The sequence below is a fragment of the Oxyura jamaicensis genome, chromosome 2 (assembly GCF_011077185.1).
Source record: "Oxyura jamaicensis isolate SHBP4307 breed ruddy duck chromosome 2, BPBGC_Ojam_1.0, whole genome shotgun sequence".
Lineage (NCBI taxonomy): Eukaryota > Metazoa > Chordata > Aves > Anseriformes > Anatidae > Oxyura > Oxyura jamaicensis.
The window spans coordinates 84,250,887-84,271,745 of NC_048894.1; the positions used below are offsets into that span (position 1 = coordinate 84,250,887).

Genomic DNA, 20,859 nt, shown 5'->3' on the forward strand with positions numbered 1-20,859 from the left:
AATTCATAACACTGAAATTAGTACTTTTCATTTTATAAGCATAAGTAAATATTCAGAGTTTAGTGTTAAATGAGAAGTGAAGAAAAGTGAAGCTTTGTATTTTAAGATAATGTTGGATGAGAAGACTTCTGGGGGTACCCTTCTGATTACATGACGGTAATGAATGCTAAAAAGTTACCTACTTGATATCCTTCTGGCACTAATACCAGGACATATATACTTATTTTTCTAAATACCCATATGTAAAGAATTAAGGGTACAATATACTTGCACTGAGATACTGTCACAGAATGCTGTTTGTGTTAGAAACCAGGCAAAGATGCCCATCTCTTTCCATGAAACCAAAAACTGGGTATGTAGCTACTTCTGGTGAGACAGATTTTTAAAAATGGCAACAGAAATAAGTTTTCTTATTGTATGCATCTCCGCAAGTTCATGTTTTCTGTAATTATAAAAATTGTAAGGTATTACTCACTTTGGCTTTGTGCCTTATCAAAGCATGCCTGTTGCTCCTGTTTTCTGTAATGCAAGCCAAGATGGGCATTTCAGTAGACAATCTCTGAGGTGGCAGAATGCCAACTTCATAGAGAAAGACGCTTCGCATACATAAATGAAGAGGAGAACACTTTTCTCTTTTTATTGAAACTTAGATAAGTTTAATGCATAGGAAATGCAAGTTCTCTTTGTAAAGTATCTTCTCCTTTGTAACCTTTAAAGTAGCCATCACACTGGAAACTTTGCTGAGTTAGCATATACAAAAGCAGTCCTGATACAGTGTTTGTTTTTATGTGCTGCACAGTTATAGTAGCAAACCATCTGTGAGTTTTTGTGTTAGCTGGTAACACTGTCTTAAAAAAAATAAAAAATGAGTAGGGAGTTTGTGTAGATATATCTTAAAGGCACAAACATAACAAGTTATGAAGATCACGTCTTAGAAAAGTTGAATTGAAACTGGAAATGTCATGAGCTATATAGCATGAGCTCATATGCATTCTTCTAATAAATATCTAACATTTTATTTTAAGGCATTTAAAGGCAGAGACAAACCTTTGTTTTGATATGCTAAAACGGTTTATATGGTTTCTTGAGTGTTTTATTTGTGTATTTTTTTTCTTTATAGTTGTCATAATGCTAGGTGTATTGTGTGTGTGTTTTGAATATGCAACGCATATATGAATGCTGATATAAAATCATTTTTACAATGTGAACAGACATTATTTTATATAGGAAAAAACATTATAGAAACAGAGTTAGGAGGAAAGCTACTTAAGATGAACAGTGAGCCAGGAAGACTTTTACAACTCTTACTTGGTTCTTAAAGAGAAAGATCTAGATGCAGGAAATCTCCAATACCTCTACTCCTGCCTTCTGCAGCAGCAAGTCTTTTTTCCCTCTGCGGTGCCCTTTCCATGAGGGTGTTCCTGTGCAACACTCCCAGCCATGCAATGTGTTAGTTTATCAATCTGTAATAGTTAAAAATCTGTGGTGGTCAAGGGGCCATGCTATTGGAAGTGTTGCTTATTTCTGACTGATTGTACAAGCCTACGTGCTAATCATTGTGACTCCAGTTTCACATTAGGACCTGCTACTTTCTTAATGTTACTCAGATACATTAAACAGAATATTTGGCAGTACTTATTGAAGTCTTATTCTATTATCCTATTCGATTTTACTGAACTATCAAAGGCTTATGAGATGACTGAAATACTAAGAGCTGAATACAGAGATAAAATGTTTGTGAAATCTTAAAATGCTTTACACTGGGGATGTAGATAAAGTTGTCTTTTCAGTGAGTACTTAATACGGAACTGCTTCATTTTCATTGTTGTTGAGATTATCTTTAATCATTGTGGTGCAATAACAGTAGCATAAATAGGAAATAATAAGTTAAGTCTTGTTTCTTGCTTAAAGGGATTTTTTTTATTTATGTAGAAAAGAGAATTATGTTCTTTATGTGAAGAACTTTCTTAAACGTCTTCATCTCCTATTGCTTGTTGATATTTTCCCTTTTTAAGGCTTTAAACTAACCTGCTGGGGATTTTAATGTAGGAGGACAGGCTCTGGCAAGTGTGCAAAGCCATGATAGTTTTTTATCCTGGTAATTTTATTGTTGTGTTTTCTTGCCATATGCAAATTAAGATTTAAGCACTTAATACAGCTTTTTATCCACAATCCAACAGTGTGTTTACAATGTTCTGTTTTCATGAAAAGCTATCCTTTTTATCTTCAACAACTGCATCTCTTTAGTGATAATGTACTTTAACATAAACAAAATTAATAGATTGAATTTGTTCTCCAGCATTTCCTGGGTTTCACACTTTGGCTGGTAGCTGAGATCAGTCTGCCATTTCCCAGTGGTTCACACCACTGCATGTCACTTATATTTGCTCACTTACGTATGGCTTACCTGGCATTCCACTGCTTTGAAGTAAGCGCATGTAAATTGTTTGCTTTCTGTATGAGTATGAGTTGGCACACTCTACGCAGATTTTTTTGAAGGGAGTTTTACTAATGAATATTTTATTTTGGAAATGCAGTTATCACATGAAGTCCCTGACTTTCATCTTTGTGTCTTCTTAGTACATGCTGAATGTATCCTTTCTTTCCTCTCTTAAAAACAACTTTGAAGTACAATGCATCAGGCCAGTGTCTTCTTAAATGAATATTCTTAAATATATATATATATATATATATAGGGCTACATAAATATTTAAATTTTTGTGTGTGTGTGTTAAATCGAGGACAAAAGGGAGATCTTTAATATGGAGGAGCTGTACTTTAAGAGAACTATCCTGGTAACCACTTGGGAGTCCTGGGGCAGGGTAAAATGTTTCAACCTTAAACCAATGGATGATCAATGGTAGCACCAAGGAATAGTGGAACAAGATTGTCTTGTGAACAGCAGTGCTTATGCTGCTTTTTCAAGGCATCGGCAAAGCGTTGTAGGAAGGAGAGGAGAACAGTGAAGGGATTTTCAGATGCTGACATGCAGCATCTCTGAAGAGCGACTGAGTGGGAGGAAGGCCTGGTGATAAATTAGCAAGTCCCAAAGGCAGGTTGGAGGTGAACCTGCCAGTTCATTTGGGATTAAGAGAAAATAGTACACGTAGGCCTTGAAAGGTCAGGGCTGATTTTTAAAATTATTTCTTTATTTTTTAAGGCACAGCTGAAACCTTAAGAAAGGGTATGGAAGTGTAGTCTTAGTGATAAAAGATGTGCTAGGCTTGCTCACAGACATGTCCAACTGATAAGAGTCAGCCATTGCTTGTGTTTTGTGGTTAGCAAGGGGTGTTGCAGTAGTCACACCTTTGCACTTCACCTCTCAGGAGTGGGCTTTGAAAAAACATGCATGGAGGGATTATTCAGACATTGGATAAAAGGTCTTGAGTTTTGGTTGCTTTCCCAGTACTTGGGCATGAGAGAACGCCCACAGGTTTTGTTCCTTGCCCTGGTGTCTGTCCAGAGGCTCAAGCTGCAAGAGCCTCCAGCAAGTTAGACTAGCAAAGGACTTGACAACTGCTCTGATTAAAGAAAGCATTTTACATGTTATTCTCACCTGTTGGGAAAGGTAGTGGAGAAGGCAGGGGGAAGGGTGCTTTGGAAAAGTGACTGCTGAGATAGGAAGTTATAACTTGGTTCTGAATGAAGAACATCCTTTTCACTTAAAAACAAACAATGTACCGAAATAATAATAAAAATATAGGTAATTCTAGTGCTTTTAGACAATTATGTCTGCAGATATTACAGACCTCTAGGGATTTTATTTTATTTTATTTTATTTTCTCCCAGGAAGTAAAATGCTAATTGTTTTACAAAGCATCTTGGGTTAAAATTTTAAAATTTCAATATGGATTCAACTATGAGATTTTGTACTTCGGGAATAGTAACATTTATGCACCTTGTTCACAATACTTCTAGATACCTCACCTATTGCTGTATGCAATAATAATAAAAAAATGAGAACTTCAGTTGATAAAATCTGCATGAAGAGCAAAGTAAACATCTTTAATCTGGGTGTTTTCTTTATAATGAAAAGTTAGTGCAGGACAAGCTGGTGCGCTTTTGTTGTTACAGCTGGGGCAGTTGGAGCTCGTTTCCTGGCCTCGGGTTCCCTTCTGCCCTCAGGCCTTGCTGTTCTTTGAAGCTTGCTCAGCCCACGGGAAGGCTGGCACGGATGATGAGGAGGATGAAGTGTCTGGCCACACTGGCTGCACTGTGGATGTTTCTATGTGTCCCTGCTGTCCTCCATTGTTCTTTTGTTCTTGGTGTACTTAGGAGGAGAGGAGCTTTTTTTTTTTTTTTTTTTTTTTTCTTCCCTGTTTTACTTTTCAAGAGGAAGGAAGATTTTATTTTTGGTTCCAGCATCCTTCTGCTGGACTGTTTCAAACTGTGGCCAGTGCTCAGGCAAGGTGTTAAACTACCAAGCAGTTGCTATTTCCAGCCATTTTGCTGGAGAGTTTAACATTTTCAAAACCCCAACTGAAAAGCTTGTGTTTATGTTAGAAGAAGCTGCTCTTTTCCCATGGCTTCTATAACAACATGCTGAGATCTGCAACTGATTTGAAATGAAGGTTCATAAGGTGCAACTTGGTTTACTGTAAAGAGTGGCTAAGTGTAAGTGGTGTGTTTCAGGCACATCAGAGCTGAAGAAAGCTGTCTCATCATCAAGTAGGTAGTTGGATGGTATAATGTGTGCTAAGTCCTGTAAAGAGAGTACAAGAGAGCCATTGGTGGCACTTTCTTCTGTGCCTAGGAAGCCATCCTTGCAGTGTGTGGACAGCCTGAGGACAATGAGCTGGGGAAGTCATGTATATCAAACAGAGTGCTCAGTGGCCCTTGTCATTAGGCCATTTTTTCACATATTTGGTGCCACAGCTGCCCTTTTTTTTTTTTTTTTTTTTTTTTTTAATCGGATCTCAGTAAACTGTAATTTGTGACCAGCACAGTGAGAATGGATTAGTTTAAACATCTTGATGATGATGTGATTAATCCCATGAGCTGATTCCTAATTCTTCAGCTTTCCTGAAGGTTTATTTTTTATTTTTATTTTTCTTTGTACAGGGATTGTGGCTCTCTGTGCTTCTCTGCAATAGTTGATTCTTCCAATTCACAGGAAGTGTAATCTGTTCTGGTTAACACCTTGAATACTGCCCCTTTTTGTTGTTGCTGTTTCTGTTGTCCCTCCGTTCTTGTCTTCAGTTTCCAGATTGTTGTGTCATGGCTGCTGCTTTTATGTTTTTTCCACTCTTGCATGAAGATAGGCTGTTTAGCAATGGCAGTGTTAATAGTAGGTTGCATAGTATTCAGTCCTGCACAGGTAACAGACTGATTTGCACAGTCAAGGAACACGAGTTTGAGAATGTCCTGCAAGATGGCTTTGTGTCTTGGTATTGAAAGCTTCTGGGGTTCTGAAGGTCAGTATCCTGACTGCATCCTTGACCAGGAGGAAGCAGTTTCTCTGGAGGCACCTGTGGCAGGAGCCTGAATGTCAACGCAGAGTAGGTGCTTGCAGCTTAGAGAATTAAGGGTCTAAAATCTTGCCTTGAGAGTGGTGCTCTCATTTGTTATTTAGATGCACATTACAACCTTTTTATTCTTAAAAGAAATGCATTTGTTGGTGTGAGTTCTGAACTAATCATATGTGGTGCTCATAACCAGTGATGAGATAGTGTCACTGAATATCATATCACAGTTTTCTAGTGACTGATTTTACTGGTTTATTTTTCTTTCTTTTTTTATTTTTTTTTTTAATGACTGCTTGGGTGATTAATCCGGACATCCATCTGTTTATTATGTACATATATGTGTGCATGTGTATATGCATGTATGTTAGTCTGAATTTTAAAGGTGATGGGACACATAACATTAAAAGTAATAACCTGCATATTTCATTCTCTAGTTCAGTGCAATTTATCTATCCTAGCCCCATAACGTAAAACTAAATGGTTGTCTATTGTGTTTAGGATTGATAGCAATGGTTTTACTACTTTTTTGTTTTTGTTTAACTACTCCTTACTACTAAAATTAATTTTCTAAGACATGGGAAGGCAGAGCATTAAACAGGGGTCCTGACATCCACAGAAATAACCATAAATATTATCTGTATTTTGGAAACGACCAAATTTTCTTAGGTCATTAATGAGGGTTTAGGAAAAGAAAATTCTAGCTGGGCTTAAGAAGTGATATTTATTGACTTGCAGCTTTCTCATGTATTTTGAAAGAGAAAAAATGCTATTTTACAAAGCATTCCTGCTCTTGGTTCAGTTTAATAATCCACAACATAGAACTGGCTCTTTGAGTTGGTTTATAGAGCTACATTTTACCAAAAGTCAGGAGTGAACTCAAAGCTTACCATCTGCAGGATGAGGTATTAGCATCTTAAATCAATGTTTGGTCTGAACATCTGTTGGAAGATGTTCACTTTCTCTTCCAGAGTGTGGGAGATGATATATTCAAGAGGAATTTCAGAAGATTTGCCATGTTTGAAGTTTAATTTGACCAACCTTGCTAGTCAAACCCTGAAGTGTTTGAAAACTCCAGGGGACAACTTACCTTTGTTTTTGTTCTTTGAAATGAGAGCTTAAGGTGATGATCCAAGATAAGTAAAGAAGAATTACATTATAAAATTAGATCATTAAAGGAGTGCAATAAAATGTTGAAAAGCCTTATAAGAGTGGGCCATGATTCAAATTTTTACGAGAATTATCTTGTCTGGGAGGTGATTTATTGTGAATGATTTATTGTGAACTTCAGAGATGCTGATTTGCTGTTTTTATCATATGTCTGAAGTTGAAAAAGTCCAATGCTTATAACACATTTCAAAATTGAATCATTCTTGCAATGAATCTTTGAGCCTAAGTATTAGTTGGATCTGTTGAAGGGGAAGAATGTCCCGTATTTCAGTACAGATCAAATATTTTATATTTTGGGCAGCGTTTTTGAGGATTGAGTATAATAGTAAACAAGAGCTTACCTTATCTTCAGGTAATACAGAATATCTTCACCCCATACAGAAGAGTATGTAAACAATTGAAATAATGCTATTCGTCTGACCAGAGCAAGGTGTCAAAATCCATCCAGAGCAGTTCTTGTGCACCAGATTGTTATCCCTTTTTCCTTGTCTCATGTCCCACTTTTTTTTTCAGAGGGTTTCATTGCATTTATACTAAATAAATAGAGCCATTTCATGAAACAGATGGTTTTAAAATAGGACTGTCTGAGAAGAAAGACTGAACAGATGAATGTTTTTCTGTTGTAGGATGAGATTATTGGAAGTGTTGGATTCATTAAAAAAATCTACTTCTCTCACTGCCTTTCCTAGTCTTTTAAGGGCTAGCCTCATCTCGTCTGGTGCACAGCACCAAGTGTCTCGCTTCCTGATTGTCTGTCAGCATGTCTTACGAGATGGAGAACTGGCTTCCTCATTAGTCCTTTGGGAGTAATTATAGGTATTGAAAGGCTGGAGCTGGAGTTGAATCAATTCCAGGCTTGCCAGTCTTGCACTTTTTTTTGTGGAGACCAGTGGGAATGCTTGTAGTACCTTCAATGGAATTTTTACCGTGGTTCCAACTCTCCTTGTTTCTTTGCCATTCAGGGAACAGCTCTGGCATCCTTAATCATTTTTTTTTTTTCCTCTAAGAAAGTGGAATATGTATCAGAAATGTGTCTAAAAATTGTAAGAAAATGAAAACAGCTTTCGTTGGTTATGCTGGTGCAAGTGAAGGTGGTGGTCCTTCTACGGCAATACTTAATAAAGTACATTCTAAAAGCAGGGGGACACAGGTGCTTCTGACTTCTTCTGTCTTTTACTTTAAGACTTTGACACATAAAGGCAAGTAAAAGAGCATTAATAAAGTTCTGATATAATGTTGGATAGAAAACAGGCTAGCACAGACTGGAGGAGATTCCTGGGAAAAAATAAAAAATAAACCATGTCTAACATATGTCTAACTTTATTTTTTTTAATTTATATATATATATATATATATATATATATATATACACACAAGTTTCCCCTCAAGATTTCAGCTGTGCATTTTCTGGAATCAGATTCAGTTTTCTGGAATCAGAATCAGAGGTGCTGTTGAGCACCATTAGTTGTTTTTATTGACTCTGCATCCCAATGTACAGATGAGATCCCTGGTAAATGAGCTCATTCATTTTGACATACTACTGTCAAAAGGCAGACTTTGACATTTCTAACACTGTCACTCAATAGGCTTTCAGGTCTATTGAGAAAAGATTATGTTGACTGGAACTTTGATCTTTAGCTTTCACTTCTTACTATATCCTTAATTTTTATTGAGACAGATGAATTAATTTAAAAACTCTGAGCAAAGCTCTGACCCTGAGAAAAGTAACAAATGTCTAAAATCTCAATGATATCCTTTGTTACAAATCGTAGTAAATACTACCATAGTCCAAAAAAATGGCAAACCATAGCACCCATAGCTTACCCATCAAATTTTAGTTAACCAGACGTCTGTAATCACTCTTGATTTTCAGATGCTTCAGAAGAGGCAGAAATGAGGCATGAATTGGCACAGCAGTCCCACTGTCTCTTGTTGCGGTTTTAAGCATGTATGGATGTGTAAACAAGAGCAAGATAATTTGTGCCAAGTTTAACATCCCACCTGATGACCTGTTCTATCCTTTCCATTTCAATGCTATTTTTTCTTATCTTTAGTTAATGAATGAGGATTTTTTTTCTCTTCTCTCCTCTGCCTTAATGCACGCCTCTCAGATGGGATCTGATTTTGCATTTAAAGGCTACATAGTTCTTTGTCATTAATGCTATATACGAAAAGGACACATTTTCTTACCCACTCAGTATGAAAGCAGATGATCCTTGTGCTCTCTGGAAAGGGAGGGTAGCCTGTACACCTAACACCAGTGTATCAACAAGTGTTTATTGCTGTCTTGAATTGTTATATTTTTCTGAGATGAAAGCCTCTGCCATTTAGTGGATGGAGGATAAGTGATGACCAAGCCACAAGAGTATAGCTTCTGCTTTGTGCCTATCAGCTCCATTCCAACTGCTCTGAGATACATTGCCAGCCCATGATAACAAGTAAATATTATTGCGTGATAAAGTAAAAATAGTGCTCATTTATTTTGCCTGCCCTGTTTGCTCACTGCCCCCAGAACTTCCCAACTGTGTGCCCCAAGCTGTGTTTGCTGCCTGATCATCTCTTTGCTCTGCCTACTTTGAGACTTTAAGAAGAAAGCACAAGGTCTGTTGCTCTTGTGGTGACGAGGACGTTCCAACAAGGGAACAGAGAAACCTTTCACGTTCTCCCAGTATTTCCTAGTTGTAGAATGCAAAGCTGTGTCCTTACAAGGATATTTCAAGGAATGAGGAGGCACTGTAGCATAGATTGAAGTTGTATAAAGAAGACTCTTAAACATTCAGAGCCTGTTTTTGAGTGACTAGGGGTGTGTTTGGTCTCTGAGAGGCAGGTTCTCATGGTCCAGTACTCCTTAAGACTTTGTCTTGAATCTTTACTATTATCTCCCTAAACAAAGCATCCAAATAAATCTTTTTCTTGAGAGAATCAAAGTAAGAAAAACATGGGGGGAGGGTAGGAGGATGGAGAAAAGCTCAACATGTTCTTAAAATGCAGCTGCATCTGAGTTGGAGATACAGGCAGTGTTTGTATGTACATTTGGTGCAGAATACAAGTAAAGCAGAGGTTTAAAGTGGTCTGGGAGTTTAAATATGCTTTCCAATTTCCTGATATTTTCACATTTTTGTTCAGCTTCATCTCATCTGAGATGATGATAAAATACTACATTTATTTATTTATTTTATCATATTGCTTTAATGATGTTCTGTTTTAATCCAATTTTAACATTGTTTTTCTCCAGAATAATTTAGTATACCCTTCTGTGTGGTCTAATTTTCATTTTAGTCACTATGTACTAATACTGCCTCCAGCACAATGCAATTGAGAGCCAAATTCATTTGTTTTGGAGGAAAGAAAAAAAAAAGACCTTAGGGTAAAAAGTTAGAGAATAAATTAAGATGTGGTGTGGGTGAAAGCAGTGGCAATTGCAGCATGGGCACCTGTTGCACACTCAATGTACATACTGAGTCAGTGGTAAAGTTTGAACCTCGTTCTTAGACAAAGCATGATTATCTTCCTGATTTATCTGCAATGCATGTTTCTTTTCTCTTTATTGCATTGTTTTAAGTTCTCCTGCTTTTGAAGGAAAATAAAAATTTTGGAACGTGCCAACTTTTCCAGCAGTCTAATTTGTATTTCTGAAGGAAGCACCAGCCCTAACATTAGGGTTTCCATATCAAATCTGGGTGCTTCTTACTTCTTTCTTCTCTTTGTGCTATTTATTTCCTGCATTTGTTCTAGGAAAATTTGAGGGACTTACTCCAATGCAGATGTTCTGAATCAAACATCTTTTTCTTCTTATATAATTACAAGTGAGCACAAACAGCGGAATCTTACAAGTGCTTGCAGACAGGATATATGTCCTCCCAACCCATCCTACTAAGCAAAAATCTTCGGTGTCACAATTCAAATTGTTGAATATTCCCAAAGCCATTTGTAATAGCAGTTTCCTGTTTGGGGCAATTTGCTGCAGTCGGTGGTCTATGTATTATGGATTCTTACTGTTGAGATAGGTTGTGAATTAACTTAAAATTGTAAATGTTTTGTGTCGTAATTGTTTGAATTGCCAAAAATAGTGAGAACCAATAGCAGATACTGAAGCCAACACTGCATTTAAATAAACACCCCTAAGAATAATGTGCTTAATATTTCTGCATACTTTTCTGCATAAATTCTCATGACCTTTTGAGTATGAAAACCCTAAATCATCCCCAGCACCAGCTATCAAAATCTGTTGCTCTTTTATGTTGAATTTTTACACTCAACAAGTATCTGAAGAAGATTTGACATAGGGGGGCCCAACCAGAGCCAGGTATTTATTCTTTTTCCGCTGCCTTAGGTGAACATGGAGAGCATCAATGTGGTGAATGCAGAATCTGGTATTTTATGCTTGAGTTTAGTGGTTTAGCCTTCCAGTTTAAAAAATATATATAAATAAAATGATGCAATATGCCACTTGAAACTAAGTGTATGTTCTGCAAAGAGTGGAGATACTGGGTAGAAGGCAAGGAGGGCAGTGAAATGGAAGTTAGCTGGGGGAAAACTACAATCTAATTCTGGAGTCTCCTGCCTGCTTTAAACTTGGCACACCTCAGAGGATGGTAGATGTTTTCTTTTAATGACACTTTTTAAAAAGCAAGGTGTTATAATAAAATTCTTGACAGTGATCCTACTCAGTCATTAAACTCTTCTCCTTCCTTAATTTTGTTAGTACTAAATACACACGTGCGCGCACGCACACACAATCTGTTGAGGAGGAGCTTGGAAATTATTGTGTCCTCACTGGGATGATGCCCAAGCGTAAAGTGTTTTCCTCTTTATCTTTGCTTTGCCTGAGGCATTTGTAATCGTTTCAGCACTGTGAGCAGCCAGGGAGATGGGAGTGTGCGTGCATGTTGGGTGGCAAAGGGAGGGATAGGCTGCTAGGAGAATGCCAAAGCATTGAATGCTTTCACTGCTGACGGGGAAAACATTTGGCCATGGGGAAGAATAGTTCTGAGAAGTTTTGGAACACCTCCAGATCACAACCAGTGTATCCTTGCTATAGCTACCTAGAGGGGATTTGGGGGGGGGAAAAGAAAACCACAGCATTTGACTTCATGCTGCAGAAAGAGTAGTAGAACTAGCAAGCTTGCTGGGGAAAGGAGGGGAACATCTCTGTTTGAGATTTACAGTAGCAGATGGACTGTGCTGTATGTTCTGGCTCTGATGATAGATATGTTAAGTTTTGCCTTTGTCTCATGCATGCTGAGATGGTAGAAGAGAAAGTGTCCATTACTGAAGGAGATCAATCTAAGCCAAAAAAAAAAAAAAAAGGCAGATTTTGAAAGCACTGTAGATTAAAAAATGTGTTAATTCTGTCACTTATTTTTGTATCATAGATGATTCCAGTACATCTGGCTGAGAACAGAAATTGTCTGAAGCTTGTTGATGTGTTACACCAAAAAACAAATCCACAGCAGTATTTAAGAACTCTGTCCCCACTTGGAAAAGTTCACTCTGAATCCATTTTTCTCCCTGATTTTTCACTCTTAAAATTAATAGACTTAGCCAGGATTTAGTATAGTCTCCTACCTTTAAAGTGTAGTGGGTATAATTTGTTTAAATCATTTTGGAGCTTTTAAAAGTGGATAAGCCAGCTTGTGGAATAAACTGACATGCATGAAAATTGGCGCAGTTGTTAAACACTGCACATTTTAATGGTATTTTGTTGGGGTATTATTGCTTCAGCTGCACAATTACAGGAGCCTGCTGCATATTAGCAGGCGCTTTCCTCATAACCTCAAGCTATATGCGCTGAGTTATTTTTTTCTTTAGACTATCATCTTGGTTTCTTACAGACCACGTATCTTTTTTTTTTTTTTTTTTTTTTTTTTTAAATCTGTAGCAGTGCATGCTGAAGGCAATGGTGAATGTGATACTTTCTGCATTGTTAGGCAATGGGCATTATCAGCAGCTGCAATATTCAGGATTAGTGTTCTCATTATTATTTGGCATCTGCAGTACCTACATGAATCTGTTCAGTCCTGTTTCTCCAGAAGGCAGCTGGGCTCTGACCAAGAGAGTGCAACCATAAAGCTTTCCTGCAGTTGCCACTATACTCGGGAGTTTGCTTATAATTGGAGCTACAGTTTTTACAGTGCAGTTCACTGCATGTATATATATATAGATAGATAGATATACACATATATATATATATCTGTATATATATTTGCATTTTGTTTAAGGAAACTGGTGTATACTAGAAGTCATCTTTGCATTTTATGATGGTGAAACAGGGACAGAGCAAGGCTCTTGAACCTGCACCACAAATCAGTTGCTTAGCCAGGAATAAATTCCAGGTCTCGTAACCCCAAGCTTCATCCTTGGTCTACTAGCAAGCAGATGTCTCTGAATTGAGTATGCTACAGGAAATATACCAGCTGGTATCCTGCAGTACAGAAAATGTCTTTCAGAATAGTAAATCAAAGCAGGTATACCTTTCCGTCAGGGTTGTGTACTTTTTTTTCGCCCCCTCTAAAATGTTTCTGTGATCTAAGCTTCACTTGAATTAAAAAAAGAAAAAGGAAAAAAGAAATAAACAAAAACCAAAACAAGCAAGCAGACAAACATAATTTGACAAGATTCACTTTTTTTAAAAAAAAAAATAAAATAAAATGTGATATATTGTTTAATGTTTTCATATTTAAATATGCTTTTGTTCAAGGAGCTTATACTTACAAAAAAGTAAGGATCTTACTTTATCCTTTAGTTTTACCTTTCTTAACTTACTTGCCCTTTTTGGTGCCTGTGTGTACAAGTGAGGGAAGTATCTGCATACTGATTAATGAAAGAAAGGGAGCAATATAAATTAACATAGATACCAAAGAACTTAAATCTCCTTAGACACCATGTAAGGTTTATATGCTAACATCAGTTTTGGGTGAGAGACTGATGTTTGAGAATCAGTTAGATAGGATGAGACATTACCTGGTGGACTTCTGAAAGGGAAACACCATTATATTCTATGAGCCATTTTTCTTCTCAGTGTGGGTGGAGTAAAGTCGAGAATATTTTCTCACAGGTGTAGAAGAGTTAGAAGCAATACAGTGATGCATTTTGAGGAAGAAAGATTTCTTGAGAGGGTTGTTGCAGAGTTTCCTTCCCACAATATTTAAAAATAAGTATATTTATCTGTTGTGTTTTGTCTTAAGGACACCAAAGTATGTGCTAGAAACATTGATTTTTATCTAAGTCTTGTAAAATACCCTTACTTTCTCCCCCAAATTTTAGGCACATTATCCTGCAGGGTTTAACAATTCTATACATTGAGTTTCATTAGAGTGGATTTCTCTGGCCCTGAAACTTCATATCTTGTGCTAAGTTTCTGGCTTGTGTGGAGTCTGTGCTAACTCTATTTGGCTGAAAACGTGTAACTGTTGTCAGTATCCCAGAACTAGAAGTTATCTGGGCTATCGTTTCAATGAACTCCAGATTCAGGAATCCCTCCAAGGGTTTGGTGGCATCTAGACAGCAAATGCCAGTGTCAAGAGAACATTTGAAATGTCCTATAAACTTCAGTCAAAGACTAGAAAAACACAATGAGAAATGGTGTCACTCTACAAGAGCAAATATTTTTAGAGCGTGTTTTACTGTCAAACTCAAGGAGATCAGCGTTGTATCAAACCTGATTTATTCCAAATAAAAATACTCAGTTGTGTGATTTGCACAAAGTCAGATAAAGGCCATCTTTCCCTCCACTCCCCCCCCCCCCACACACACTTTGAAGTCTTCATGAAAAATATGACTTCAGTGGGAGCAAGACCACAATAATTTCTTCTTTATTACTGTTTCTCTCCATCTCTGCTGTTTTAAAGTGGGTAATTCTGTTCATTCTGTCAACATTCTTAATAACGTACTATACTTTAAAAAATACTATTTTGGGAACCATGGTGGTTTTTGGCAAGAACTAAGTCCTGCTTTTGGGCTATAAATCTGATAGTTTGTTAAAATTTAAATTACACTAGCATGTCTTGTCATTTTGACCTAGGTGGGGTTAAAGAGAATAAGTAGGGCAAGTTCAGCAGCTGTTAATGGACTGTTATTAGGCAGACCCCTGTAAAGTCAAATACAAGTTTTGTCATTCTGCTTTATAATTTTCAACCAGCAAACTCTGGCTGATGGGTGACTTCGTGAACTCTGATCTATGCTTTCCCTGTCAACGATACATTTCCCATTCTGGCACTCATCTCTCTTCATTCACTTTTATTTTGGCCTGGTAGAGAATAAAGTGTTCCTGTAACTAGAGTTAAAAACTTGGGTAGTTCATGGATCTAATTTTCTTCGTCAAGTTTTTCCTTTTTGGAAAAAGTGGATAAAAAGGTACAGTGACCAGTAGTTTACATATTGACATGCAGAATATGACCAGGGTTCTTACTCCAGAGTTTTTGCATGAGTTACAGCACTTGCAATGAGTCTGCTCTGTGGGACTTTTTTTTTTTTTTTTTTTTTTTTTAATCTCCTTTTCTCCAGAGATGGTCTTCATATGGACTGCAAGTCTCTCATGTTCTGATTATGCTGGATTTACTATGTGTGTGAGTTAAGCCTGACAGATTTCTGGATGAGTCAGATCTATTGCTAATGTGATTTGTGCGTGGGAGTGTGCGCGGGCATTCAAGTTCCTTGATGACTCGGAGCCTTGACATCAAGGCAAGAGTACAGCAAGGCTTGACTAAGTACTGTTAGTGCTCCTTCTATGTCCAGATGTGATTTCTGAGTTGAATCAGAAGACACATCTGCGAAGACCTAGATATTTCACAGCTTTGCAGGTGAATGAAAGGGGAGTGGCTGTAGTGCTCCATCCATTCATTCTGCTCTGGAATGTGTGTCCATAGGTGTCTGTCTGTGCGGGATGTGTTTGGGTGGGCTGCATCTGTGAAGTTTTAAATACTTCTATCCGGGACAAGCAGGAAACTGCTGATTTTCCTCCATTCCTTCATTTGCTCATTTTTTTTTTTTTTTTCCTCCTAAGAATTACGACCTTTTGTTTTGTTTTTACTTTGCTCAAAAGAATACTGTGGTTTGAAAGACTTATACATGAAATGCAGCATCATAAGAGTATTTCTATTTATTTCATGCTCCTTAGGACTAGACCTTAGCTTAATAATTGCAATCTTTCCACGTCAGCTCTTTAATCCAGCAAATAAGCTGGATTTAATGAGATCACTTTTCTTAGCTGAGGACCTCTTCAGCTTGGAGGGAGAGATAGGTGGTAATATTACCTAGCTCACATTAGAAGGAGAAATGGTAGTTTTTGTAGAAGGTGCATAGGGTCATATATAGCAGCTGTCTTAACTGTTCAACCTTGATTCACCTTCTGAAAGTGTGATGTATTTGCATTATGCAGGTGTGTTTTGGAGGAGGGGAAGAGGAGGGAGGATAACCGTGTAGCCTCCCCCATCCCCAGTTTGGTACGCTCAGTTTTGACATGATTTCTCTCCTGCTGCCAGTTAGCAACAAAAGCATATGTTTATATATTACTTAAAACACTATTAGACAAATTAATTCTAATGTACATGATGGTGGGAGCACTGACATGGGTGGGAAATGAACCCTTGTCCCTAGATGTGCAACTGACATGACCCTACCAGCACCAGCAAAACTCACATATGCCATCTGCTCTAACTTGGGTTATGATGTTTGCGCAGCAGGTGCCGAGGATGGCTGGTAAAACGGTGCAGAGCAGAAGTGTTTCTATGCCTATTAGCATCATTTCTGCCTTGCCAGGTGAACCACAGTTGCCATTGCATCTTATGTAAAATCCTGGGCACACAGGCGAGCTCCCAGCTGCCTGGATGAGGCCACGCTACTGGAGCTGTGCATTGTGGCTGCAACAGGAGTGGGAGATCTCAGTGTGTAGAAGAGTCATGGTGTCTAGATGTCCTGTGATTATTTCTTTTTCTCAATTTAGCCTGTAGTCAAATAACTTTCCAAATACCCTAGACAGGTGTGAGAGTGGTGCCCTCATCTGTGTTACCATGGAGGCTGTTAACTACGTATGTCTCCTCTGTGCCCCCAGTGGATTTTATCATGCTGGCTGGGCATACCAGGTACTCCAGTCCCATAGTTTAACAGTAGTTGGAAACAGCAGTCCTGTATATTTATCAGTAAATTTAGTGAAGATTTCTGGAGAACTTCCACTAGTATTCACCTATGGTTTTGTTTATCCACTTACAAAAGGTGTGCTTTTGTTGTTATTTTTTAAATTAGCATGCTGCTGGGCAAATCAAATGTACTATGGCTAAGTCCTCCCTGATGTGTGCAAGTGTTCGTTATCATACAGGGAAGAACAGCAGTTTGGAAAGTTAGCTCGTCTCTTGTCTTGGCTGGCCATTTTCATAGAAGATTTTGTTGGGTTGAAACAGGTCATCATTTTCAAAATTCATTTGAAAGGAAAGGGTGGGAGACAGGCAGAAAGCACTGTCAACTTAGTTTGTCATCTTTAGCAAAAAGGTGCTAATACAAAGGAAAAGTAGAGTTAAACCTGCTTATAACATTTTAAAATATTAAAAAATAATATTAAATTTAATAAATAATAAATTTAATAAAATATTTAAATAATAATGTTTTTTCCTTCCAATCAGTCTTCTGGTTTTGGCTTCATTTACTATTTCTATCAGATTGGCTTGGTATAGGCTAGCTCAGAATAACAGCAGCAATTAGTTTGAGTACTCATTCTTCCCACAACACATACTATACCTTGTCAAATGAGGGTGCCATAGGAACATCAGGGTTACCATATCAAGAGGTATAAAGGAAACAAGACATGAAGTTGTAGAAATCCAGACTTCACTGGTTTGTTACTCTGTGTGCATATTTTCCCTAATTCACTAAGGTGAATTCAAACTGTTTCCTGTTTTGTCTAAGTACTTCTTAAGAATATAAATAAATTTGCTAAAGCTTTTTTTTTTTTTTTTCTAAAATAATATCTGAGGATTTTATGTAGAAATATAAATCTTGAAATGGGACAGTGGGTGGGCTAAAGCATATATAGAAGGCACTAGTACTGTCAGGTTTGTTTAGAAAAATTGAAGTGTATATATATAACTTTCTTTGTAATGTTTCAAAGCATAACAAATCAGCTTCTCGTTCTGGTGTGGTGAGTGTATATATGAATCACTACCACACAGCATCTTAGAGATGTGATGCTTGTAGTTTTCTGTACAGCTTACTGTATTGTAACTCTTGTAATTAATTAATTGTCAGGGTGAATGTCTCAGAATACTTTGTCATCAGTGTGTGTGGATGGCAGGTAGTTGGACTGAGGTGTTCCAAGTATTCTGTGGTACATAGGAATATAAAAAGTAAAACTTGGGCCCCTTCCAAGATTTAAATTTGTCCTTGACTTTCTGAAAAGTGGGAGGCAAATAAAACAGTGATGCTATGCAAGTTTCACCTACCACCTTGGACTGTGAAATTGGAAATGACTTTCCATACTGAATTTCACTTGATCCCTATCTTATGGAGACACCAGATAAATTTGCTGTTGGCAGCTTCTACAGCAAAGTTTGAGGTCACTGAATTTCATGGAGGGGTGTGTGCATGCACATACAATATACACTCTTTATTTAAAAGAAATAATAAAACCCTTAAGTTCTTGGTGATAGGGAGCAGGGGAGTAGTGAGAAAGTCGGGCATGATAACCATGAACCTGGATCTTCCTTGTTAAACCTGGAGAGTTCTTCCTGCACGTGTGATGTTTCCCCGTTATATAACGTTTTTAGGCAGTGCTGTGTGTGCATTCAGCAGACTTCTTAAGACTTTCATAGGTCAGAAAAGCACAGGGAAAAAAATTGCAAGCACTTTCAATCATCAAGTACAGTCACTTTATATAAGTGAGTAAACAGAGTGGAACAATGACTCTTTTTTCCCTCATTCCTCTGATTAGGTTCAAGGGTGAACTGTTGATTGCTAGTGTATTTGTTCTGTTCTGTAGATATTCTCAATCAAGAAACGAATGCTTAAATTGATGGTCTGTTACTGTTTCTTACCTCTGAAGTACCTTTTTGTTGAGGTGTTGAGAGCAGGAAAATGATATGTGATTCCTGTCTTGCTGATTCAAGATAGCCATTGGTTGATCAGCAGTACCTTTTTTTGTTTGTTTGTTCCAGTTAAGAAAAGAGGTCATTTTCTGAATGTTTATATTGTTTTTGTGTTGCTCGCAATGGATTAACATCTTAGGGAGATGCATTGTTAAGATCACTTCTTTAACGTACATTTAGTGTTGTTCTGAGACACTAAACAGTGACTGCATTTTTCTCTTGAACTTCCTGGTTTATGGAAAGAAGAAAGATCACCAAAGCCTTGCACACGTGGATGTTGTCATGAATTTCACTTAGGCCAAGATTCCAGCCCATGTTTGAGGAATATTTAATTTTAGCAGTGATTAGGGCACCTAGGAAGATTTTTACAGTGAGTTTTTTTCTCAGATTCACTTCGCATGGATTTTGTTAATTCTTTGAGAAGTATTCCTCTTCTCACCACTGAAGCTGCCAGTTATTTTAAAGAATTATTTTTTTCTTGCTTCTTTCTGTTTGATTCTTGTTTACCATTGTGCAGTTCAGTGCCTTACATTTCTTATTTATTGTCTTGAAAGACAGGTGTTTTATTACTGCTATAAATGTCTGAGAATTGCCCATGAGCTTACTCTTCAATACTTATTTCTTTTTGTTTCATTATCTCCTAGGAGCCTACAAGGTAGACCCAGGACCCCTCTCTGCTAGGCTCTTAAACACAGGACAGAGCTGGTGGATGATTACAGAGGGATGGTGACTAAAAGGTAGGTGAGAGACTGTATTTTGTTCAGTGGGTAGGTGGTGTTATGGGGAGATTGTAAGATACTATCTGGAAAAAGACTGAGACACAACTTTGTAGACCATTATAAGCCTTTCTCTCCTCCCTAAGTCAAGGAAATGGGAGAAACAGAAATGGGAAGAAAGCAAGAAAAAGCAGAACCTGCAATTCTCTTTCACCTCTGTTAAAATAGGCCTAACTTTGAAAAGGGAAAATGTAAAAACGAGAATGTTTGTTTAAAGAAAAAAAACTGAAAGGGCAACTCTAAGAGTAAAATATTTTTAGGTGGCAGAGACTCTATTTCAGGATGCTCTTTGAAGGCTGCACACAAATGCTGACCATTTGTCTAAAAAAAGATTTAGGAGAAGGGAACCTGTATAGCTAAATGACAAGGTAGAGGAGACTATTAAAAGCAAGAAGTTTTTTCAAAAAGCAGAGTCTGTGTTCAAAGGAGGAAAATAGAAACACAGCCCACCCCTAAAAAAAAAAAAAAAAAAAAAAAAAAAAAAAAGAAACAAAAACCAACCAACTAACCAAACAACAACAACAACAAAACACAACAAAAACACCTATAATGCTAAAAATTAATTAATATATATTTTTTTCCAAGTATACCAGTAGCAGGAAGCCTGTTGAAGACACTGTGGGGCTTGCATATAGAATTATGAAATAAATGATCCAATATAAAGTCATGGCAGAAAGCTAAATAATTCTTGTGTGTATGCATTCACCACTGAAAAGTATGGTGTGGTTCCTGTTCTGGAGCACTTCCTATGGAACTCTTATGAAATTGCCTCCATCAACTGAAAGCGCCTGTTAGGAGAGACTGGAACAAATTTCATGTTCCCGGTTTGATAGGACGAGATGTAGCTTGCCCAAGTTTTTAAGCAATTGAAGGGTGAAATAGACCAGCTACAGACTGTGACATGCAGCCTCTTGCTTTATCTGGGAGTGTTGACATGCTCAAGGGTAGGGGGGCTCAGCAGAGGGATCTGGATAGGCTGGACTGACGGGATGAGGCCAGGTGTATGAAGTTCAACAAGGCCAAGTGCCGGGTCCTGCACCTGGGGCACAGCAACCCTATACAATGCTACAGGCTAGGGGAAGAGTGGCTGCAAAGCTGCCTGGCAGAAAGGGATGTGGGGTTATTGGTCGACAGCAGTCTGATTGAGAGCCAGGAGTGTGCTCAGGTGGCCAACGAGGCCAACAGCATCCTTGCTTGTATCAGAAATAGTGTGGCCAGCAGGAGTACAGAGAAGCAATTTTTCCCCTGTACTTGGCTTGTCTGCACTGCAAATACTGTGTTCAGTTTTGGGCCCCTCACTGCAAGAAGGACACTGAGGTGCTGGAGCATGCTCAGAGAAGGGCAATGAATCTGATGAAGGGTCTAGAGAATGAATCT

At 37.8% G+C, this 20,859-nt stretch overlaps 1 protein-coding gene across 5 annotated transcripts in view; it reads left to right on the forward strand.

Moving 5' to 3' along the window:
* Positions 1-20,859, forward strand: part of SEMA5A (semaphorin 5A) — a 334,501-nt gene that overhangs the window by 60,760 nt on the left and 252,882 nt on the right. For all 5 annotated transcript variants that reach the window (XM_035319102.1, XM_035319099.1, XM_035319100.1 and 2 more), the window contains exon 2: positions 19,351-19,443. The gene's annotated coding sequence lies outside the window, so the exon portion shown is untranslated. The remainder of the gene's footprint in view (positions 1-19,350; positions 19,444-20,859) is intronic.